General features: G+C 44.7%; 1 long non-coding RNA gene across 1 annotated transcript; it reads right to left on the reverse strand.

The window, feature by feature from the left end:
- Positions 1 to 788: 788 nt before the first annotated feature.
- LOC121594038 lies at positions 789 to 24,607 on the reverse strand. The gene is made up of 3 exons (XR_006004886.1): positions 23,638 to 24,607; positions 1,221 to 1,304; positions 789 to 1,093 (listed from the first exon to the last, which is right to left on the reverse strand). It is a non-coding gene; the product is annotated as an uncharacterized LOC121594038 (long non-coding RNA).
- Between the last annotated feature and the right edge of the window lie 1,213 nt (positions 24,608 to 25,820).

Consider the following 25,820-nt stretch of genomic DNA (forward strand, 5'->3'; position numbering starts at 1 on the left):
AAAGTGCAAAATCCACCCAACAGTGCCCTGCTTACCTGTTGATTCCTGTGTGGTGTAAACGCGTACTACATTTACTCCCAAACCAACGTACAACCTCACACACACACACACAGCTCAGCCGCATCCCAGTGAAAGCTTTAATCTTCCGCTCTCTTCAAAAAAGCCGCACGCAACCGCACCGACATTTTTTTGTTCTCTTTCCCCGCGCAAACATCAAAAGAATGTTTGCCACGCGGTTGCTTCCGCTACTTGGCTTAGCTGCCCCGGTGGCACGAGAGGGCACGAGTGTGGTTGTACTGCAGTGTGGTGCTTTTTTCTTGAAAACGCTTATACCACGGAAAAACATTACCACGGTTGATGAGCGAAGCGAGGGCCCAAGTTGTAGTTGGGAAGAAGCGAGCATGGATTGGTTGGGAGAGCAGGAGCCCTTCATTGCTGCAGGTCATACACATTGCATGGAGGAAAAAGGGTACTTGGTACAAACGGCCTTGTTCTACTTGTTCTCCGTTGTAACAGCTGTGACGGATGCATGGATGTTATTGCGATATGTTTTTCACTGTTTCTTTGCTTGGTTCTTTCCATCAAAGAAAGTGGATGGTTTAAAGCAAAACAATTCAACTTGGAGAGCGCATTTTCCTTACGGTTTAGAACAGATTGATTGTATGACTTTAACGACTTTGAAAGTATTTCATTTAAAATATTTATACCAATTCGACATCAGCATACTGCTTTTCGGACATTCTCATTCAAGTTCAGTAAATCCATCCACACCTTTAACTATGCTAATGGAAACATTATTATTTGCATCGCTTTATTCATCACTTTCTCTCTGCCATACATTTTATACATTCTATTAAACTTGTGTGTTTTTTTTTTGTTTTTGCTACTAGCGAAGAACAAAACGTTTATGCGTTCTCACAATACTTTAAAACTTCAACCACAGGGGGGTTTTTTTTATGAATCCACCTCGCGTGTTTGGCCATAGAAGTAGTCAAAGAAGTTGAGCACAGTAGTACATACTACGATGATGGAAAGCAAAGCGGAAAAGTAGCGTAACGACTAGTGTCTAGTTTCAAATTGCCCACCTTTCCACCTGTCCAAAACGTGCAGCCGCATGACGAGAAGAAAGAATGTGAAAGAAAAGAAGTCATATTGGAAAGCTCGTAGTATTAAGGGGAAAGAAAAACATAAACGAATTAAATGCGTCACTTTAAGCATACCCATAATGCTGCGGGCGCCAAACTGCATCAAATTTACTCCTCCTGTGGGGGTAACATTTCTCATCGTACTCATAGCCTCATCACCTGTAGAAAGAGAGAAAGAGAGGGAAAACATCCTTAATCAAAACCTGTCTACTTCAAAACGACAACATTTCACCAACAAATCGCATCCCAGTAAACAAGGTCCTTGAAAGAGAACAGGTCGAAGCGCTTAGAGTAAATTGACAGAAAGCCATGGGAAAATTTTGACAGTTAAATTGAACATTGTTTATGTTTAGCCAAGGTCCTTGAAAGAGAACAGGTCGAAGCGCTTAGAGTAAATTGACAGAAAGCCATGGGAAAATTTTGACAGTTAAAGTGAACATTGTTTATGTTTAGCGATGGACGTTGCTATGGAGTGAATGAGAGTTTTGTTCAGCATTTTACATTCAATTCTTGTTAGAATATTTGAAGAATTAGAATCCAATTAGAATATTACATGACTGATACAATCCAAGGATCTCATTTATCATTCGTAGCCGGGTTATAAGTAAATGACGGTATGCATATTGTACCAATGTGTGTCGATTGGATGTTTCATTTTACTCTCAGTGTTCAATTGAAAGTAAAAAGGACTTCTTTAACCCAGTTGAACATGTGAAACATTTCGTTTTTCCAGCAGGACCGTTGCAAACGGTAGTGGTTTGTGGTCACGGAATGGCAAATAATGAAAAAGGTTATCAATGTTTCTGAATACAGAGTAGACTGCAATTACTTCTTCTTTATTGTCCAGAAGTGATTGACCGCAAGAAATTTAACCAATATAACCTTTCTAATAGTAAATTCGTTCACTTTTGCGCGTTAACTAATAGCCGTTTGTTTGTTTGTAAACACTTTTTCATGAAACTGTCAAAAGCGAGCTGAAAACGGCAACCTAGCAACGGGCTTTGCATCGACCTGTTCTCCTTAATAGATCTTGCCAGTAAATCACAACGCTCAACGGATATTTTCGGTTTGACGCAAACATTGCTTAATGTTGCATATCGAGTTGGCCTCGGTTTTGTTCAGACCATCAAAATGTTCCTGTTCAAGGCTTTTCGGATGATGTTTTTCGAATACCGTTCATTAGCAGGTACGTTCCATACATTCGTTCGGTCTAGGCTTTCCAAGGGGGAATGCTCCCATTCCCTGCAGACTTTTGGCTGCCTGTTGGCTATTTTCACTGCCATTAGCATTTATTTCCCCCCTCTTGTAGGAAGGAATGAGCTGGAGCTGGAGTAGGAAGGTAGGGAACCGAAACGTCTGTCCTGGGTAATTCCAGGCCGCAGCGGAAAACTCGCAACCAGTGTGTGCATATTAACCGAGCGTGCTACAATTGGATGCCACTTTTGGGGGAAAACGGTTGATGGCGGAGGTTTTTGTTTTTCACATCAGCTTGCTGAGCCACTCTTGGCCAGCTTACCTGTGCCAGCAGATCACCATCATCGCTGAAATTCCCATTCATTTCCCCTGAGCAAGAGAAAGAGAGAGAGACACGCGCACAAAGAGCAAAGAGCTTCCATTCGGATAAACCCCATGAAATCCCGTGAGCCGTGAAGCGAAAGGTTCCATAATAATCTGCCACGATAATTGTATCTACATTTTAACAACCCTTTCTCTCGCTGGCCCCATTCCCGGCAGGATAGGCTTTTCCAAATGCCCGCAGCAAAATCGACAACGTCCGACAACTTGGTGCGGTGCGTTACTTGAAGTGGAAAGCTTGGTTTTTTGGGAATTCCGCACGGGTTGGTTGGTGCAAGTGGCTTACGCTTAACGTACCGGATCCTGTATGCCACCAAAGGAGGGGGTGGGGGGGCATCGTATCTGATTTTAACATTGCCAAATGAAGCCAACTAGTGGTAGCGCGAAAATTGTACGAGTGGTGCGTGGAGCAGTTTCGCAACATAACCACAGAATGTAGGCACCACGTCGTTTTTAAGCGCGCACCCTCGCGACCATAATGAACAGCTTTATTTGCAGCATATCCCGAAAGCGCCCCGAGAATGGATGGTATAATTCTGTGTAAATTTCACCCTAGCGCAGAATTGGAAATAATACGAATGGGTGAGATGTGCAAAAGGAAGAAATTACCAGGCGGAGTATGAAAATGCGCCACGATTTATATGATGGAACAATGTAATATAATGCGCGAGACCGATGGCAGGCAGGTTGGGTTTTCGCGGTAATTGTAAATACCAGTGCAAAAAGTCACTATTGCGAGTTGGATGGGGTAAAATTTCATGAAGCTTTTTTAATGTTAACAATATTGCCAGATTGATTTTCCAAGAATTACGCCAACGTTGGGTGATTCTGTTGGTATCGGGTGCAAATAAAGATATCGTTTCCCGTTCCCGTTATATTAAAATAGCAAACAAATGCGGCAATAATTTATGTGTTGCTTTTGCTATAGATGTTTATAACTCAAAAAGATTGTATTTCAATCAATTGTTGATGCCCGAAACATATATTTAAATGTTTTTTTGTTGATTGTGTGTATTGATTTACATGTTTCCGTGCCTTTGATTGATGAGAAAGTTACGATAGGGGTATATTTGTTTTCATTCTTCACCACCATACCCTAATACAGCCTCAAACCCTTCATTGTGCAGCGCTCTGCAGTATTAAATTGCTGTTCAAGTAGGATATTTACATAATTATTTAACAAATCCAGTACCTTTATCTGTTCAAACTTAGGCGGGTGAAAAGCTTTTGTAATTTAATAATTGTACGATCCGATATGGCAAGCTCATGTTATCGATGCAAATTAATTTTGATAGCAAATCAGCATTTTATTTTTAAAGATAGTATCTACAAAATGAACGGGATCACTGCCAATTGATGGTGGTGTAATGCAAGAGTTACACTGAACGAACACTATCGCAACGTAGCAACTTATTAATGAAACACTCGCCTACTTCGTCGAACGCCCTTAATTGCATATCATCAAAGGCGGGCCTGCCCCCGTGCAGGCGGGGCTTATTTCACTGTCAACATATCAATTAGGCAGGATCTCTTTATCAGCGTAATAACGCCCCCAGGTGGGATACGAAAAAAAAAACGAAAGAAACAAAACACCCGGACCGGAGCATTACAGCATCGTAAACAAACAAGAACCACTACGCAGCGCTTTCTATGGAACAGTATCGCAACAGACAGTAACCGAAGCTTTGTGTGTATATTTTTTCTCTCCAAACACATATATAAAACGATTTTATGGCAGCTAATAAGGGTCTCTGTCACTATCTTTTAGGGGCAGTGTAGAACCATTTTTTCGCTTGCTTGTTTTGCTCGCTGTCTCTGACGGCGAATTGGTGTAGCACACTTTCGATGCCCTTTTTTATTGTCTTGGAATATTGTTTGGCCTTCGCACGCCAGCTTCGTTCGTTACGGATAATCAAAGCTTACTTTGGGCGCGTTTTATGTGTTTCTCATTTCTGGTGCGGAGCAAAGCAACCTGCTCGATACACCTTCCAAGAAGGCATTTTAAGGCTTTGCGCCATCGCCCATTTCACCATTTCGTGGTAGATGATCGTACAGTATGCTCTTTATATTCTTCGTGTGAGACGAACAAAAAAATCCAACAACAAACCAGCAACCAGAGGAATGCTCATTCCAAGCGTTGCGTGAAGCTCTAGCCTGTTGGGTAGGAAATCAAACAAACAAAAATTAATCACCTCGATACCACCGAAATCGTGGCCAAGGTGGTCGGCGGCCCAGAGTGGAAAAGTTTTTTCATCCAATAAAGCGCACGCCTTCGAAACTTAAATCCGATGCGGTCGGTGGTGGTGGAGTCATACACGGAAATAAAGAAAGCAAAAGTTTTCATAGCCTAACTGGGGATTTCGTTGTATGTCTGCTTTCTTTTGGGAAGGTGTGTGGGATGGTTTCTTTTTGTGTGATCAAGTGCTAGTTGGGATGTGCGTATTGCAAACCAGCGGCATGTGGCGCATTTTGCTGTGAAAGTTTGTTTTTTTTTTGCTGTAGTTGGAGGCTTTGGTGTGCATTTCATGGAACGCAAAACCGAATTGTAAGGCTTTTTTTAGGAAATACTCGACAAAAATGATGCCTTTGTAGTGTGTCACATACTTTAATTAAAATATTGACTCGATAATTTGTCCTGGTTAAGGTAAACTAGTCACAAACAACGAACAAAAAAGGAGAAAAACGTTGCAAGTAAGTATAAAATAGAAAATAAACAAAAATGTTTATAAAGACAGATTAATATGTAAAATAGGAAAAGAGAAGCAGAAGAAAAAATATAACGACAAAACAATCTTCGAACGATTTAAATCAATGTTGAACGAACAGTAGAATATTCAAAACAAGAGTAAACAAGTAATATAATGAAAATAACCTCATTTTAAAACAATAAATAAAGAACAGAATTCCTATAAATACCTCAACACCTTTTCCCAAAATAACAATAAAAAAATCACTCACACAAGCTCACCTTTCTCAATCACTTTAGCGATTCACCTTCTTCAATCAATTTGCCAATTTCCTTCCATCCGTTGTATCACGCCGGGCCCTTTACCCTAACCCCGTCAATATGCGGTTCAGATCGATCTATCTGTCACCTAGCAACCCACCCACCCAACCCCCCCCCCCTCCCCCATACCCCTGCTGCGTCCTTAAGAAGCAACAAACGCAAACACATACCCATTCACTTTACCGCTCAAATTCAATTGCATTTTCCAAATTTGACGCTGCCTTGCAGTCATCGTCTGCCGGTTTGCGATCGTGTCGAAAGGAAACGTGAATGTGGCAAAAAAAAAAACAGGCAAATAAAAGAAGCGCACTCCACTTGCGGTTGCGACGACGTTGCGTCAATACAATTACCTTCGACAGGGTAAGAAGGTGTGGCATTACAGTAGAAAAAGAGGTAAGTTGATAATGTTAAAGTTGTTTTGAGTTGATTGAATGAAGCTGATGGTTGGATGGGGAATGCAGCACGGTTGATAGACGGAGTGGTTCCATTAAGGATGTGTCTAGCCTTACCCAAGACACTGTTTTTACCAAAAGCTACAAAATATCAAAGTCATTCCATCACAAAGTGTGCGTGCTTGTGTGTGTGCGCAATATCTGCCCATCCCCCGGGGGGCCGAGTGCTAATGTTGCAACATCAAAACTCATCCGCCGGTCCGAATGGCAGACTGAAGTAATCAATCTTCATCAGTCGATGCCGGTACAGCAAGCGATGGCCCGTGCGCAAGGTGCCGCTGGGCTGGACACCGTACCGCAAACGGTCACCATCAATCATGCCCGGGACCTAATTTGCCGACCTCGGGTTTTCCAAATTTGCCGCTCACACTACGCAGAGGGAAAGGCCCTGGTCGGACGGCAACGCGTAACAAGGACAGTTTTCCGCAAGCCTGCGGATGGATTGCGTCGCATCGTGATCGAAGTGCAACGTGCACCATCAGTGCCATCGGTGCCCGTCCGGTTGGGCGTTATGAGCATGGGGCAACACACACGCACACACACACACACATTAGCCATACCTTTTTTGTCGTTTGTTGTGGCTCGTCGCTTCGAAATGCTCGTGCAGCACACATTCCTATCGGCTCGAGTAGACGCACGGGGTTTGGCGTCACGTACTGTAAACATTTACCCGACCGCTGCCGTACGTACGTCCGCGGACGGCTTCTAATGAAAATTAAATCCTCTAATAATCTACACGGTTATGGTGGCGCTTTGGGTGACGGTACGACGTGGACTCGGTGCAGAAGATGCACGCGTTGGAGTGATTTATTGAACGCGATAGAGCGTCGCGTGTTTGGACGTTTAATTTTGTTTGCTGTTTGAAGAGCGGCTCGTCAATTTAAGCCTAGTTTTATTTGAAATAGAAGAACCATTTTTAGAACGTACCAATGTATTTAAAAGCTGTATTTTATTTGCTGTTTTAAAGGTATAGTTAGATGATAATTAGTAGAATGTATTAAACGCTTTATATGTTTTAAACCTGGCAACACTAATGTACATTTAACATTTATTTGTTTTATACTAGGAATCTTAGTTCAAATTTTAATAAAAGACAGCTGCGATCATGAAACGACAGTATTGCGAATTGGAATCACATTTAAATCTAACAGAGCATCAGCGCCCAATAGGATTTCAAGAGGACTTTCAATGGGACTATTTGGAAAACCTTAAGATTTCCCAGCTCTACGTTTTCCAATTCATAGCACCATTCAGCACGACATATTTGTACCTTTCAACTGAGCGAACGTGGACAGGTGAATGAATACTTTCATCACCATCTACATTGATTACCACCGCCTTCCAACGAACACTACAGCTCGGAAAAACGAAAACTTTTCAACTTTAAAAGCACCAACACGCCGGTAGAAAGATCCTTTCCCATTACCATTACCCATTGGTCGGGGTTGGCAAACGAAACTTTGCAGCGATGGATTAACAGATGGAAAAACACTTGCAGCAAATTCCATCACACCGGCTACTTTCCAATTCACTCATCACGCCCGCTCCTTTCCCTCTCCCTCCCCTCCGCCCCCCACTGGACTGTCTAACAACTCATAAACGCCGAACGGAACTTCGTTTGTGCCGGACTTTGTGCGTCCTGCACCGATCTGGATGGCTGGAACTGGGGGCAAAAAAGAAAACACGAAATACGGGAGCAAAGCGTAAAATATTCACCACCCAGCGTGAGCGAACGGTGCCCGTAAGTTTGTGCTGCATGGACCTCTGCTTGAGAACCGTTGATAAGACGGGCATCCCGTATTAGCGTTGGTTGGCGATTCTTTTCCATTACCAACGTTCCCTTTCTGCATTTTTTGCTGCTACATTTTGCTACCCTCCATACTAGTGATGTGCTGTATGGAGCGCACCCACGGCTCGGATCCGACTCCGACTATTGTTAGTTCGATTCCGACTCCGGCAAAATGGAACCACTAGATCCGTCCCGAGTCGGAGTCGTTCGGAGTCGTCCAGAGTCGACCGGAGTCGTCCGGAGTCGACGACTCCGAATGACTCCCAACGACTCCGAACGAGTCCGACTTCAAACGACTCCGGACGACTCCGGACGACTCCGAACGACTCCAAACGACTCCGAACGACTCCGACTCCGGGCGACTCCGAACGACTCCGGACGACTCCGAACGACTCCAAACGACTCCGAACGACTCCGACTCCGGGCGACTCCGGGTGACTCCGGGCGACTCCGGGCGACTCCGGGCGACTCCGGGCAACTCCGGGCGACTCCGGGCGACTCCGGGCGACTCCGGGCGACTCCGGGCGACTCCGGACGACTCCGAAAGACTCCGAAAGACTCCGGACGACTCCGAACGACTCCGGACGACTCCGACTCCGTGCGACTCCGGATGACTCCGGATGACTCCGACTCCCGGCGACTCCGGGCGACTCCGTACGACTTCGGACGATTCCGAACGACTCCGGATATTGCAGCGCGGACCTACCTTCCGGAGTCGATTCCGAATTTATCGGAGTCGGTTCGGAATCGACTGCGGATTTTTGCCAACTTTACCCATCACTACTCCATACTCGTACGATGAAACGAAACACAACGAAGTGCACGCGAAAAAAGGTAACCAATTTTTGTTGCAAATGAATATTCAAACTTTCAATGCTTTGAGGTGCGTTGGAGGGATTTCCTTTTTTTTATTTCCTTTCAAAGAAACGATAAAAAGGGACAAAATGAAAAGGAATTAAATAACAGAAGAACATTATACGCTAGCGTATGGGAAAGGTAAGACGTTGTCAAAGCCGTTGGTGCAAGGTGACCGTAGCAAACGACCTGTCGCGTGTCGCAGTGAGATCGTATAATATTACTCGCAATGCAATGAAATAAAGTGGTTCGAGCGTCTTTTTTTTCGCTTAAGAACGCTTTTCCATTGCAAACTTAACTTGTTTTTTTTACTTCATTTTTTGACAAAAAATTGATTAAATAGCATTCCAACTGCTGGCGGAGAATTTCAATCATCATTATTCCATTGCTTTGATTGATGCTCAATTTTTGGATGTATTTCTTCTCTCTCTATATATACACACCCACATAGGCACACTATATGGCCACTCAATCATTGCTTATTTTACTGGCCGTGGCACGAAATGTGAGCCGCGCGCCCATTGATCGACAGTAATTGAGTCTCGCGCGCCCTCGAAATCGAAACAATGCCGCCCGATTTATCAAACCCGCGATGGGTAAAGAAGTCGAGTCATGTTCCATTGATTGACGAGTGTTGCGTATTATCTGATTATCTGCTGTCCGAGATATTTGTGATTTTGGGAGGGACCGGGAGGGACGTTTTTGGCGCACCGTTTTAACTCCCATCGGGCCGAAACTTCCGCTCCCAACAACACGACGGCTCGTCTGGCAAGTCAAATAAATCATTCCCTACAGCTCACCAAAGTTGGGACGCTGTGGTGCTGCACCTCACACAAATGCGGCACATCGTGTTTGCGTGCCCCGTGCGAACTGTGTGCGATAGCTCTCTAATAAATAGTATAAATCAATACAAAAGTTAAACCCACCGGCCACCAAACTGCCAACCGAGGCGCTCCGGCACCGAGGTATTGTGGCGGTAGTTGGCGCAAGATGGATGACGCTCATCATCATCATCATCGTTTTCGATAATATTTTGCTCCTCAATTCCCCGCTGTTTCTGGTTGGGTGCCGCCTCGTCGTTGGAAATTAAATGAAGCACGAGAAAGTTAAGAAAAGCAATATTTCAAAAAATCGTTGCAGATGTCATTATGGTGTGTTTTTTCAGTTGGATGAGGAGAGCATGAAATGATTTGTGTTTGTGTTTTTGTTGAGGTCTTTGTCATTCCCTCCAGAAAGCTGTACAGTAAGTTGACGTAAATGCAAAAAAATGTACGTCATGTTTTGCATGTTATGCAGTTACCCAACAAACGACTTCACAACACGCCCGGTATGGGTTCAAATCTCATATGAACTAATGCCTACATCAATTAATTACCAATAGCCATTCTTACTTGACCTTTTTGCTCCAATGATCCAACGTGTGCTTAGTGGAAAACTACCGTGGCATTACTACTTTACCGGCAGGTGCTAAGGTTTTTGAAGTCGTCGTCCAGAACTCGCACTTGAACTGTTGCCGCTCGCTGATATCAACACGCCAACACGGGTTCTTCCCTCGCCGCAGTGTGACCACCAATTTGGTAGAGTTTGTATCTCACTACCATGCTGCATTCGCTTCGGGAGCCCAGATGAATGTCATCGTTACCGACCTTAAGGCTGCCTTTGATCGGGTGAATCATCGCTTGTTGTTGGCGAAGCTTGCTCGTCTTGGATTCTCTACCCATTTAGTGGAGTGGTTCGAATCTTATCTCACCAATCGTCGATATCGCGTGAAAGTTGAATGTATGACATCTAGGGAATTCGTGAGTTGTTCAGGCGTGCCACAGGGTAGTAACCTTGGACCTTTGCTGTTTTCTCTATTTTTCAATGACGTTACTACTGTAGTAAGGGAATCTGAATGTTTATTGTATGCTGACGATCTTAGACTTTTTTTTCCTGTGAGGTGTTTTGGTGATTGTCTTGTCCTACAAGCATCGATCGACTCTTTTTCCGACTGGTGTCTGAACAACGATCTACAAATTTCTGTTGATAAATGTTTGTCCATGTCGTTTCACCGTTCTAATTGTCCAATAGTGTTTAACTACTGCATCTCCGGTACACAATTACAACGACACAGTGCAGTAAAAGACTTAGGAGTTACCCTTGACCGTAAACTTGACTTTCATGTGCACCACAACGAAATTATTGATAGAGCGAACAGAATGCTAGGATTTATACGCAGGCAGTCGAGAGAATTCTCCGACCCACATTGTCTTGTCGCACTCTACAAATCACTAGTCAGATCCATCTTAGAATACTCCTCAGTAGTTTGGTGCCCATCGTCGTCGTTATGGTCGAACAAGATTGAGTCAGTGCAGAAAAAATTCACCCGTTTGGTCTTACGGTTCACACCCTGGCGTAACGTAGCAGCGAGACCTAGTTATCATGCCCGGTGTTTAATTTTTGGACTCGAATCTCTCGCTACTCGTCGCGAAACGGCGCAAATATTGTTCATGAAAAAAATCATCCTAGGAGAGATAGATTCACCGGACCTTTTAGCTAGAGTTAATTTCCACGTACCTGCTCGTATTTTAAGAAACTTTAGGCTACTAAGAGTTGACCAAACTAGACGTGCATATAGCGATAATGAACCTTTGACTGCGATGGCTATGCGATTTAATGCGCACTATGACTCTTTCGACTGGAATTCCCTAGGTTAACCTGTTTTTCTTACTGTGATACTCTTTGTTATTTATTTTGTGCTGATGTTACATTGTACCGTGATGCTTTATGTTATTATAAGTTTAGTTTATAAGATCAGTGATAAGGCCAATTATGGCCAATCACTTAACATTTACAAATAAACAAATAAACAAATAAACGTGTGTGATGTTGTTCTCTTATATTGAGAGCTAACCCATTTAATGAATCAATAATCAGCATCAGCAGCACTTTGCTTAATCAACAAAAAATCAACACTATCACTACCCTGTCCTCCCCTTATTTTCATCTATTCCTATCACTCGCCCATCCAATCATCAGTTCTGTGTGCTGACAAGTATTGTGTGTGTATGTAGCAAATGGCAAATGCTTCGCAAAGCTCCGTACACGAAAGTAATTTGAAAATGTGTTTTTTAATTAAAACCAGTCACACTTGTTTGTGCAAAAGTTTGATTAAATCGTTCTGCGGAGCGAAAGGGCCCATTCCCAAATCATTTCCACCCTACCGCTTATTTTTCCATAAAGCTTGCCCCCGATTGTGTCGATTGTTTTGTGCTATATTTTTCCCTGCTTTTTCCCCCAAATATAAAAACTGTCTTGCAGAGTTTGTTCGTTCAATGGCCAACGAGAAGAGTGGTGACCATTGGGTGGCTAGCGGTACGATGCCCGATTTGGAAAAACACTCTTCCCTTCACCTCCCTCTCTCGGTTCACGACCCAGCTGCAGTTGCAATTTGGTGTTGATGGTGTGTGTTTGCAGCGAGTGCAAGTAGCGAGAAAATTCCGCCGTAACCGTTTGCAGCTGAAATATTCAACTTTTGCCCGGTTTTGCTTGTTAGCATAAAATAACCATTTTGATTATTCCTGCAATTGTGCGGGAGGAGGAGGAGGGGGGGTGGGGTTGATGGTGGGTGGTGGAAAAATACCGAAATTTTATGGCCAAACGACCAGCAGCAGCGGCGATGGCAGCACTGCCAATAGCAGTAACAACCGAAGCTTGGTTAACCGAGCCTGAAAACTCGTGCGGAGCATCCAAGCAAGCCGAGCGGTGCAGCAGAGTGGTTAAACGGGGCGCAAATGGTGTGGCTTCGGGTGTCGTGCTCGGTGCTCGGTGCAGGAAGAAATGGTCTTCTGGACCACCGTACTTTACGATTGCATTTGGGAAGTGTTTTGTTGCAAAATGGTTCGAAAGTGTTGTGTTCGAAAAACCTTCCCATTTCTTTTATGCGTTTTGTTCAATGCTTACTGATGGTTGTTTTGGGGCTGTGTATTCGATAAGAGATTCTTTTGCTTGAAAAATCTCTGTTTGAACGGAACGTGATGAAAGCGAGTTCGGTAGAGTTCTTGCTATGAAAATATAAAATTCATTCTCCGAATAGTCCGTCTCGGTGCGATTGCTTTATAGCTTTATAGCATCGGAATTTTCATCTTATAATTCAATCTAAAAGCAATAACTTCGCCATTGATGCGTTTGACGCCAGCATAATCCACATCCTTCACACATAATAATCTAGCAAGCTTCCAAGCACAGTTCATTCGAAACCGATGCATTAAATAGCTAATAAAATATGCTGCCCGCTCAACTACAAGCCTCATCAATCAACGGCTTTCGAGCGAAGCACTGCCAAACCAACGCATTAACACAACCATTCAATAAAGCGGCCCCCGCGCAAGAAGAACGATTTTCGTCCACCCATGGAGGCGCCCGGTCGTTCATTAAGCAAAACCCTCCAGCAAACAACGCGGCCAGTACGCCACGAAACTCGTGGCCCGAAAATGGGCAAATAAAACCATCACCACCATCGCGTGGCATCGTGGCCTGCAAAACATCACTTTACACTTCATTCTGGCCCGAACCGCCTGTTGCTGTGCAGGTCCGTTCCATCCGGCCAACTTTTGGGTCGGCTGTTCCGACTTCGGCCGCCTCCGCCTGCGAGCATTAGGGCGGTGCGGTGTAATCATTGATGGGAGATTGGCAAGACTTGACTTGATTGGCCCAAGCCCAAGATGACTAATTTCCCGTAGGCCGAGCCGCACTGCTTCAATGAGACTAGTGCCGCACTTTAGCAGCGAAGCAGCGACAGTTGGCGAGAAAGTTTCACCATCGTCAAACTTTACAGCTACCCCCGGTTGTTGTGGGTACATCCCATCGTAGCACAAAACCACCACTATCTCGATCGAAACCGATAAACTTTCCGCTTTCGGCAGCGCTCTCAAACATGTCTCCACTTCGCTTCCCCTACCCTGCACGGCGAGATCGAGATTGAGGACACAAACGGGCACCTTACGCCTATTCTTATTGGGTTCTGCGGAGTGTTCTGCTGTACTGGTGCGTTAATATTCACGTTCTCGTTTAACCAGTCCGTCACAAGCGTCAGGGCAGCGGGTCGGCTTGGGCGTTTCTCGAGGACGTAACCTAATTGCAAAGTTTTGGTGGGAAAGGATAGGCTGTGCGAAAAAGGGATAAAGTTTTTCTTCCTGGTCCGTAGCGTTTATCAGCATCCTGAGAGCATTTTTAAGGCCGTTGCTTTAAGAGCATTCGTTCGTCGTTTGAGCAGAGGGCGACAGGGTGATACATTAGAAAAGGTGTTGATCGATGTATATAGTCTAATAAGAATCTTATTGGGGACTCTGTAAATTAAACAAAAATCCTGTTATGGTATTTTCCATTTGTTTTGGACTGTTTTCCAAACTTACTTGGAATTTAATTCAAAAATTATAGATTATTAGTTTATTTTAAGTTTATTACACATTTACTAAAGGAATTAAAAAATAAACAAAAATATCCCAAACAAAAGAAAATCAAGCCTTCCCTGCACCCTGTACAAACTGGGACAAAAACACCACAGGAAAGAAACAAAGTGGATGTGAATGGATTAAAGCAAATGGTTCCTTTCCCCACGCTTTCCCGAGTGTTTTCCGAGCTGGGCAGCAGTGGGAGTGCAATTTGTATTTGGTTGTTTAAATTTTGCTCTCCACCATTTCCTTCCATTCGAGCTCCCGGACCCACTTACTTGCACCCAAACGAAAGGCAAAAAACTCCGCACCCCGAGGGAAGACAGCTGGAGTAAGAAATTTGTTGCCCATCCGACCCATTTCTCCTCCTCGCGGGGGTTGCCTCTCCCTATATATATATTCCCTACTGCGAAACCTCTCATCATTTCATTTCCATATTGATCCCATCATCACAAGTCCCCGAAACGTTGTTACTTCTTTTCTTTAAAACCAAAAAAAAGAGGACCCGAGAAAAGTTGACCCGATTTCCACACCCGAAGACTCTCATGGACTAGTCCGCAGCCCGAGCTCCCGTCTAGGTCAGGGTGTGGGATTATTTTCGGTACCATTTGCCTGGTTGCCTAGTTAAAGTATTTTTTAGCGCAGCGCTGCAGACAGCGCAAACTTCGTTGCTCTAGCAAGCCTACTTTGGTTTGGTATAAAATTTCAATATCGCCTTCTATTTTAGCATCATTCCATGGGCTGAGCAAATTGAGCTTTTTCAACGCGCAAATGCATGAGAGAATGTGTGTATGTGTGGGTGTCGAGATATGTACATATATGCTAATGTAGAGGAAAATTATTATTTGTCCTCTCTCTCTCTCTCTCTCTCTCTCTCTCTCTCTCTCTCTCTCTCTCTCCTTCTCTCTCTCTCTCTCTCTCTCTCTCTCTCTCTCTTTGACGGTCGTTGTTTCGATGTGAAATGCGTTTGTGCGTTTGTGACCCCGGGAGAAAGCTCGCTTGGTTTAGCATTTCCTCCCAATGGAGACGCCTGGTGCGTGTACGTTCGAGCGTGCTTACTTGCGTGCGTGCGTATGAAATTCGATATTTTTTCCAAAGAAATATGCCGCTATTGGTTGGCCATTATTTGCAGTGCCTATCATAGCGCCACTCGCATGTGAAATGATTGGGAGGAAAATGTTAAATTATGTAGACCTCATGCCCTACCGTACCGCACTTTCAAACATACATGCAACTCACACTCAGCATTCTTAGAGAGTTTCGTTAAAATTTGCCAACTCGCAACTGGTGTGTGTGTGTTTTTTACAATTTATTTTCTCCTCTGCCTCTATCTTTTAGGCATAAATAACAACATCAGGTGCTTTTTCCACCCGGACCGGGTTTTGGTGTACACGTGTGCCAGCCAAGAACGTTTTCCGTTTAGCTTTCATGTGTGTGTTTGTCTCTGTATGCTTGTATTCCGTACCGAGTACACATATGGTTGGTGTTAAATTTATAGCCTTATGGTGTGCACAGCACAACACGACCCGCTCAAATACCTGGGCTGCTTCGGAGAAACTACGAGCGGCTGGTGCGAAAACGACCGGAAAACCGAAACTTTCCACAGCTTCATAGCCTTTGGCTAGTTTTCTTAAGGATATGTGATCCCCTGCATAAGACACCATCCCGAGCGAGCGGGTCGAGAAGATGCCACGGTGCACCTTCTCCTTCTTAGGGGATAATAATAAGGAACGACGACGCCAGGATAATAAAACATAACATCTTTAATCTTTACCGGAGCTTACACACACCCGAAACGCCCCCGGGTACGGCCCCGCTGTCATGCCGGATACGCCCGTCGGCTATGCGCGGATGTAAGTATAGGGTATTAAAACACAACAATCTCACAAACAACAATGGGAGAGGACTGGGAGAGCGTCTTCGGTGAATGTTGAGCAGGGGAGGGCTTTTGTGGATCTTTTATTCTACACCACGAGCACGGGGTATCAAAACCGAGGTACTCTTGCGCTCTGTACAGGTTGGGGCGAGCACGAGCTACCGAGCACAATGTAACCGGAGAACAATAAGGCCTCGGCTACCCACTTTGCAGTAGCAGCAGCAGCATCCTCGACTGAGCCGTGCTGTGGGTAGATTGTTTTACATGTTACATCGCCCAACGTGCATGCATCATTTTATTCTGCCCTGGCGTATCATCATCCCCTCGCAAAAGGGGAGAGGATGTGCAAATAGGCATCCTAAATTTGCTTTGGTTCGAGGAAAATTACAATTGTTGGGTTCATTTTGTTTGCCTTTCATTTGCACATGTGCGCCCGGGCCCGTGCCGTGGCATTTTGGGCGAGCGTGGTTGGGAGAGGAGCGCGGTTCGGCAGTATGACATTCAAGCTTGAGTGGATATTCTGAAAAGTGGTAAAGTATGTGTGAAATTTATGGATATCGGTATCGACATGACATTGAGCTTTGTTTGAATGGGTTCCAAAAACACTAATGATGCAGTAAACTAAGGTTTTTTTTTCTGATTATATTTAAACCTTGTTCAAACCTTTCTTATTGCTACATTATTGATTTACTATTGGAATTGAACTCTAGATGTAATTTGTTCAAATACGAATCAGAGAGAAAAAAGCTTGTTAGAAAAGGTGATCATGCTTTTGTTCCGGCATTAATCAACTGAACGTACTAAACCAACATCATCGTGAATTAAAAACAAATTAGGATGTCCACACGCCACCAAAAAAAGCCAAGCAATAATAGCAACCTTAAGTACACAGTTTCCTTACGCATCTTTCTCGAATGAAAGTCCGCCCCAAACAACCCTGCCCCCGCCATCAGTGCCATTGCATTAATCCACCACGAGCATTAAATAAATGATTTCGCTATTATAGCCTTTTTTGCTGCTGCTGCTGCTGCTGCTGCTGCTGCTGCTGCTCCTGCTTCCTCCAACTCCGTCAACCATTCGGCTGCAAGTCATTCCGATGAGTGGTATATAATTAGCCCATTAAACGATGCTTCCATCCATTCGTGCAGGAATTAATTACCCTCTCCCCGCCTCTCCCGCGTGCTTAGTGATGCCATCCGCTTTCACGGCACGTAATGTTCCGGCCCACTTTCTTTCCGGAAAGAGTGAGCATGCCATCCCCAAAGTGTAGCGTCGTATTGCGTCGGAACAATCATGCCCGCTGCTGGAAGATAGTGATTTCTTCGAAGATTGTCATATTAATAAAGCGGGGCATGTGTCACACATATCACATTTTGTGTGTCATCCATTGATAAGGGATGAGTGGCGTATGACTAAAAGATTGTTGTGAGTGGTTGCCGAACCGCTGTGTATAAGCAGTGAAAGGAAATGCTCACATCATAACATTTCTATCAAATTGCGCCCTTCTATCGCACTTGGATGCTTCTGTGCTCGTAGCATTCTGGAACCAATTAGCTGATAAATAGTGAAATTAATAACCGACCAACACCATCGATCGATCGGTCGAGCTGGCCAAACGTTCAGCTTCAGTCGCTGCAGAGAGAGAGAGGTGAGAGAGAGAGAGGGAGAAAATGGTGCTACCGAACGATGTTGATGGTGCCCAACGACCGCCATTCAATGGCAAATTTGTAGCCATGGTGAAATGGAATTGAGCAGAAAGCCACTTCATTAGTAGCCAAGTGATCACTCGAAGTAAAATGTGCCCTGTGGGCGACATTCCCTAAGTGGCACAAGCTGTTAGTTAGGCGATAAAGTCACCAACCGTTCAGGTTAAGGCACAATTTGATAGCCGATTTTTGTAGTAAAATTTTCAGTAAAATTTACAAATTATGTTGAACGTAGTAGCATACAATTTTTTAATAAGAAAAGGCATGATACCAATATTAGAGCTGTTAGTTGCGTTAAGGAAATTAAAGCGCCTGAAAGTATGCAATCACATGATTTATTTAATGTGTTGTAAAATACCATCCAACAAAATTATTTTAATATAAAACGTAATACTTTCTACCTCAAAAGTCCATTTCTATCGAACTGGATCCAAAAAGCTGACTTGAAACCTGTAAATATTTGCCCTGTAAATACATTGTACTCCCAAATGGATCCTATTGAGACAAAATATGTTCCATTGTTCCACAAAATATGCTCAAAAAGACGTACGAATTTGCTTAATTCAATGTAAGAAAAGGCGTTCCTTTAAACACCATCGTGACTTGCAGAGACTCAATTTAAACGAGCATCATCTGGGCATCGGGCAGCAACCTCAGACAACCAGTTAATACCAACTAGAAACCACTCACACAAACACCACCCAACACCACCACTAGACAAGGGATGGTTGTAAAAACAAGCCACAGCTTCTTATTTTCTTTAAATTAAAATTATGAATCGATAATATAATTACACCTCCGGCCCGGCGGCTGCCGAGAGCTGGGCGAGCGCTCCGGCGGAAAGAGCAAACCGGCGGCAGAACCGAACGAAGCGCAGCGTGTGTTGTACGCCGCGCTGGCTGCGTGGTCGTTTGCGTAGCGAAATTCAATTACGGGCTCTATTCGCCTACTTCGCCTATACGCTGGGCTGGTCGCGGCGCAGCAAAACAACATCGCCCGTCCCGGACTGCCACAGGACGATGACGACGACGAGTTGGTCTCTTCCCGCCTGACAGCTGACGAAGGCGACGTGTGTGCTTTTGTTTTTGCGTACGCGCGCGCCAAAGTCTTCAACGATGCGCTCAAGAAAATGCACGCAGCAGACTCGCCGGTATGGTTGGTCGTTTTTTGCCTCTTTCGCCCTTTGCAGTGGGGTAGTGGCACTGACGAGAAAATATGCTCGTTTTGAAGAAGGTGGAAAAATAAAACCCATTCAAGCGGGATTGGTCGGGCTTCACCAAATAAAACTCTGCGTCGGGCGAAACGCTTTGTTGTCTTTCGATTTTGTTGCGCCATCGCGGGGTGCCTGAACCTAACCGCATGGTGTGTGTGTGTGTGTGTGTGTGTGTGTGTGTGTGTGTGTGTGTGTGAACGCTGCAAGAAGAAAATCACATCACTGTTGCATCATCTGGTGCCTGGTGCCGGTTAGTGCGGGTTAGCTCGAAGACGGATCCGCTGCAGGAGAGCTAGTAATTGCTTGCGTTCCTCGTCCGCTGGATCGTACCGAGTAGCTGGTGGTTCCACCGTTGGAGTTGAAAACAACGGAGCTCAAAATTAGATTTCTTCCCTGTTTTTTTTTCAAACCCCCTTTTTGCTTCCCTTTTTGCATGTCGAGAAAGTCGATGCGAGATTTATACGTTCGCCGCCTTATGATGATGATGGATGAGAGTATGGGAAGAATCATACGTGTTTTTTATGTGTTTTCGTGTGTGTGTGAACCTCCACATGGGAATGAAATTGAAATCCAAACCAAGAAGGAAAATGAAATGAAAGTTTTGCTTGCCACAGAACATAATTTCTCCTACAGTATTGCTGTGTGCAAATTTGTCATAACGGAATGAAATGGTTTTATGCGGGCAGCAAATAATTACTAAAACAGAGAAGAAGAAAAAAATAACACCCAACGAATCGGAATGTTAGCCGCCTGAGCTTGAGTATTTAAAAAGGCAAGCTCGAAGGTAGATTGTTTCCTCAACGACAAAAAAAAATGAGAACAAATCAACCAGATGCTTGTGCACAAAAATAAACGACCAGCAAAAACACAAACCTTTTGATGTGAAAGAAACATGGCACGAAGCGACTTTGTGTGCCGCTTGCTTTCGCGCGCTTCCAAACCGTATCAACCGGAGGCACAGGGGGAAAAAACGGCAAACAAAGCAAAACAACATTACCAGCGCGAGATGAGAAAAATGTCAATTGAAAGTAACGATTGCGAAACGGTCCGGTGCGGACCAGACCCAGGCGCAACGGGAATGTGCCGAGTGTGGAAGCGAGAACCGTGAAGGAAAAATTATTCCCAAGTGCCATCTTACCGGACGGACACACACACAGCCCAATGCCGACGGTTTAATTATTCGTAATGGTGGGAAAGCTAGCAAAAAAAACCCAGGACGCCACACAAACACAAAGGTACAGCAAAGGGGAGGTAAATGACACGGTTGGCAGTTTTTCTTTTTTTGCATTTTCTCGTTGGTAGGGAGTTATTTTCTTGTCCCACCCTATGGTTTCTCTCGGGTGTCATTCACGCCGCACTTTGGCCCCGGGGCTCCGCCGCTCGCAGTCCGACAGAGAAGTAAGAAATTAAATCCATTAATGATCACTTGCGGTGCCTAACGAATGAAGCTGCTGGAGGTGGATGGTGGATGGGAATTGGATGGACCATTGGATGGGCGACTGTTTGCTGTAGCGTCGTTTTTGTAGCACCGTTGATTTAGTGCTGGTTGCTTTTCGACGCACAGGAGTATAATGGGAGCGAAAGCAATGGTCTGGATTGTTGGCTTGTATTTTTGGGAATGTGAAATGCCGTCTTGGGTTGAAGGAATAGTTAGTAAGCGTCAGCGCATATAGAGGGAGCCACCACGAGAAGCGAGAACGTGTTGAGCCTGGTAATGTCATGTTCATGCTTCCGAACCAATCAAATCGGGGATACGGCGATTGATTTATTTAAAAAGAAGATCTAATAATATCTTATATTAAAAATTTATGTACTACATTTATGTACATTTTACCTCCAAGACACTCAAGAGGGGTTTATGCATTATAATAAAACAGATCAACCTCCCACATCACCAGAAAATCCCTATGCCTTATGGCCTCAACCCGTAAGCAGCTGAGAGCAACCTTATTAAAAGTTAATCGAGCCAAATGGATGCCGCTTTAGGGCTAGAAAGCCTTCCCAACGTTCGGCTTAGTGGCGCCGTGCTCCTTTTAAAATCTAAAAATTGAGTTATCACTAAACTGATTTGCCCGTAGTGTGTGTGTGGATCACAAGTACTCTCAGAGGAAGCACTCTCGCAAATGAGGCCAATCTGCTGCCGCACCCGACAGCGGACGACAAGGCGTACACGTGCGAGCACACTCCAAGCACGATTGCGTATTGCTGATCATCCTCCACATCATCATCGTTATACTCGAGACGTTACGTTCACTCTACATTTAAATCTAATAAATCACATTTCTTTTTTCTGTCCTATCCCTTCTCTCTCTCTCTCTCCTCGCTCCGTAATACAATGTCGTTGTTCTTGAGCGTGTTTGCATATTTTAAACAAAAAAAAAAAACAGTTCTTCTCCTTCAACATCTGCATAGGAAACGCCCCCCCACCCCCACCCCTATGACACACGCAAAGGTGAGAAAACGCATCGCGCCACGCTGCAGATCGATCGTGCAGCGCTGCAGCAGATCGACGGCACTAAGAAGCCAATGACGAGACGTTCCACTCCTTTTCCCAATAAGACGCTCTTCGTTAGCACTTGCATCCCGGTCAGTGGAAGGGGGACACGGGCCTGGAAGAACGAAATTGATTTTATGCAAATTGTTATTGCTGCAGCACTTCATTCCGAGCGCTGCGAGAAAAGTTGGCCCAGCAGTGTTTGGCAACTAGCCCGTTTGTGCTGCTGCTGCTGGTGCTGCTAGTGCTGCTGCCCAAAAAGCTAAGGCAGGAAATGATTATAGATAACAGTAATCAGAAAAATGATACCGTTTGGGTGATTAAAATCTCCGGCAAAGGTTCAAACGGTGGCCCTCAAGGTGTTGTAGCAAGGTGAAATACTGACGGGAAAATGTATGTCGTTGGGATCTCTTCCACACCGACAACGCCGTCCGGCGTTTGGAATAGGACCAGAGGATACAGAGTCCATAAGAGCGAGGAGTGGATGTGTTTTACTTTGTAGGAAAATGTCATCACAAAGTTTATCTTGCATGTTCGCAGACCCCGGACCCTGTCCTGTCTGCACTGGCGTCTGTGGGAGTTTGTGCTGTGTGCACAAGAGTAATATTATTTCTAAACTTAACCGGTACTTCACCGTCCCATTCTGTACAAATTGGACCAGAGCGAACACGAAAGCGTCGAGTCGTAGGTATATGTACGTGTCACGCGTTGTCGAACGAATGAGTCGAAGAAAGAAATAAGAGGTGCTTCTGCTGCCTTCATTTATTTACGACACGCTACTCTAAGGGAGGAAAAGCTCGTCAAACGACGGGTAAAAAAGAGCAGAGGGTATGAATCTGTTTGGTAGTATCCAATTTGAATAACGTACACACACACACACACACTACCCAGACAGTCCTATCAGACATTCAAATACACACATACTCTTATGCTTGGAATTCTTATTGAGAATTTCGTACGAAAAGATCTAACGTGAGTTCGAAGTATCATTGAAGCGGGTCCGCTGATCTTCCCGGGCGTGCACCGTACACACAGTCGCTCCATCGCCAATAACCAAGGTCCTTGAAAGAGAACAGGTCGAAGCGCTTAGAGTAAATTGACAGAAAGCCATGGGAAAATTTTGACAAATAAAGTGAACATTGTTTATGTTTAGCGATGGACGTTGCTATGGAGTGAATGAGAGTTTTGTTCAGCATTTTACATTCAATTCCTGGTAGAATATTTGAAGAATTAGAATCCAATTAGAATATTACATGACTGATACAATCCAAGGATCTCATTTATCATTCGTAGCCGGATTATAAGTAAATGACCGTATGCATATTGTACCAGTGTGTGTCGATTGGATGTTTCATTTTACTCACAGTGTTCAATTGAAAGTAAAAAGGACTTCTTTAACCTAGTTGAACATGTTAAACATTTCGTTTTTCCAGCAGGACCGTTGCAAACGATAGTGGTTTGTGGTCACGGAATGGCAAACAATGAAAAAGGTTATCAATGTTTCTGAATACAGAGTAAACTGCAATTACTTCTCCTTTATTGTCCAGAAGTGATTGACCGCAAGAAATTTAACCAATATAACCTTCCTAATAGTAAATTCGTCCACTTTTGCGCGTTAACTATTAGCCGTTTGTTTGTAAACACTTTTTCATGAAACTGTCAAAAGCGTGCTAAAAATGGCAACCTAGCAACGGGCTTTGCATCGACCTGTTCTCCTTAATAGATCTTGGCCAATAACCTTCAAAGTCAACTGAAAAGGAATCGAAGCAACCCACGCGTACCATGCCATCGAACCGAAACGTCAAACGGGAAGAAGAACGGAGCGAGAGCACAACCGTCACAACACATGTGTCTGGCTGGCGTGTGGATGGAAGGATGTGTGTGGCTTTTCGTTCCAATCAGAGTTGAATTAAAGCGAACTTTAGTGTCGGTAACCCGCCCGAAGTACCAGCAGAAAACATACAGTGTGTGCTTTTTTGCATACACAAGAAAAACACAAGACACGCTGCGAAGAGAAGCGCGCTCGGTAAGAGGCACGAGAACCAATCTTCTTGGTTTAATTATTTTCCCCAACCCCGTTATTGTCAACTTACTGCCTTTTATGAAAAGTTGCCTCCATTTGCAGGGTGCGGTTGGGCCAGCTGCTATCACGCCTGGTGTAGGAGCTTGTGGAACAGCAGCTTGGCCACCGTGCCCCAGCCGCCTGCGCGCGTATGCTCCTCCGAGGTGGTCGTTGCGGTGGCGGCGACACTACACGACCCGGCACAGACACACTTGATCCACGTCCTTAGGCAGGCAGTCCAGCGTGGTGATGGTGGTGGTGGTGATGATGCTGACGAAGGAGGGACTGGCGTTGCGGAAGGGCTGCCATCCTCCCGTTTGCGCCGATGCTTGCGGAGCCGGGCCACCAACCGTTGGGAGAATATTTGGCACACATTTCGGCAACCGTCCGAGGCAAACAGTAGAAAGATAAACATTGTCCCGTCTACCTTCCAGCAGGGGGGGGGGTGGAATCAAAGGAGGGTGTGTGAACAAACACCGCTTAAGCAAACGCAGCCAAAACCGGGCCTGATGGATAATTTGACACTGTGTTTAATTTTTCTCTCCCTCACACACACACACACACACACTTCTTATCACGTTGATGATTTGCCCTCCCAACGGGGAGAAAGAACTTTTCTGTGTCCTGAACTTTGACCCAACTTCTGGAAGGACACTTCAACGTAAGAATTGACTACGGCATGATCGTTCCACACTCCACACCGGAGTTGATGTATGTTGAAGCACTTGGTTTTTAAAGGTCACGTTTATCACACACACACACACACACACACTTGGCACGTCCGTTCCGTACGGGAGCGGAGTGTAGGTTAAAATGTTGGTGCTGCGAGGCAAACAAACAACAAACAAAAAAACAGCACGCCAATCCCAGCACAGCAGCAAACGTCTCTCATCCGTTCTGGGCTATTTCTCAAACTCGAATGGTTGCGTCACACAGCGTGACACCATCGCGCGGATCCATACGGCGGTTCGTGTCCGTCCGTGCGCTCTTCTGTGTGATGGCGGATGTTGCGAAACATGATGGCCGATGGCGGTGGAAGTTTTCCGGTGAACTTTGAATGAACCCAACCGGCCGTCAGAGCAGAGAGTGGGGCCTTGATCTCTCTCTCTCTCTCTCTATCTCGCTCCTGGTTCCGGTCTCGTAGCGTTCGGATGAACTCCACGTTTAATAGAGCTCATCAATTTGCGTAGCGCTTCCTACAAGTGGTGGCTGATGTCGCCACCGGAAAGCACGTGCATGCAAAGCTGTATTGCCGGCGCAGGAGGAACGGTCGAGCGCGTGCGCGTGTTTATGTTTTGACTGGTCCTTTGAACCTGAACACTGGAATACATACACACTCGCACACGCATATGGAGACGCCAGAATCGAATGTCTGAAGCTTGGTTCCTTGGTGTGCTTCGTTATCTTTGACCCTACAGTGACTCCCTATCTCCCTTCCCAACCAACAACAAAAAAAAGGTTAGCAAAAAAGCATCCCGAGCCCATCTGAAAGCCCGTTACGGGCAAAGATTATGGGTTATGTTGAACATCCAGTATGGTGGCGCGATAAAAGCGGTCGCCCCGTCGTATCTCTCTGACAGCTTCGCACCGGAAGTAATGTGATTTACTTTTATGACACGTACGCACCTTATCATATGGCCTAAATGGGCTATTTTGTCATTTTTTATCGTAATTTGATGAGGGTTTGGCGGTAGAAGGTGGGTTGGGGGAACCATGTGTGGCAACCCAATGCTGCACGGAAAGCTGTTCCGTGCGAATTAGCATGCTGAGGGGAAGTGGAGAAGGGATCCGATGCGCTGTGGGTTTCGGTTCTAAGGAAATACTTGACACCATGTGGTGGAAAATTTATGTGACATCGTTAAAATTATCGAACGAGCTTAAGGTGTATCGTTGCTGGTGTGTGTGCGAGAGATACTTAATCTTTGTTGCTTGTCTCGATGGTTCGGTCGATAAAATGAGATAAAAAAAATCATAAAATTATAAAATAATGAGGAAATTAAGAAACTTTTTTCATCTTTTAGACACACGCTGTTAATTGCTAAATGTTGAATGAAAATGTTGAAATTGGATCTTTTTTCCATGGGTTTTATGTTACATTAAATCATTCAACCTTGAAACCGAAAGCGCGAAACATTTTATTAAAACAAAATCTTCTTTTGCGGTACTTAGTCGGATACAGTACAATCCCCAAAATAACAATCAATACAGGGTTTT

Source organism: Anopheles merus, chromosome 2L (genome assembly GCF_017562075.2).
Source record: "Anopheles merus strain MAF chromosome 2L, AmerM5.1, whole genome shotgun sequence".
Lineage (NCBI taxonomy): Eukaryota > Metazoa > Arthropoda > Insecta > Diptera > Culicidae > Anopheles > Anopheles merus.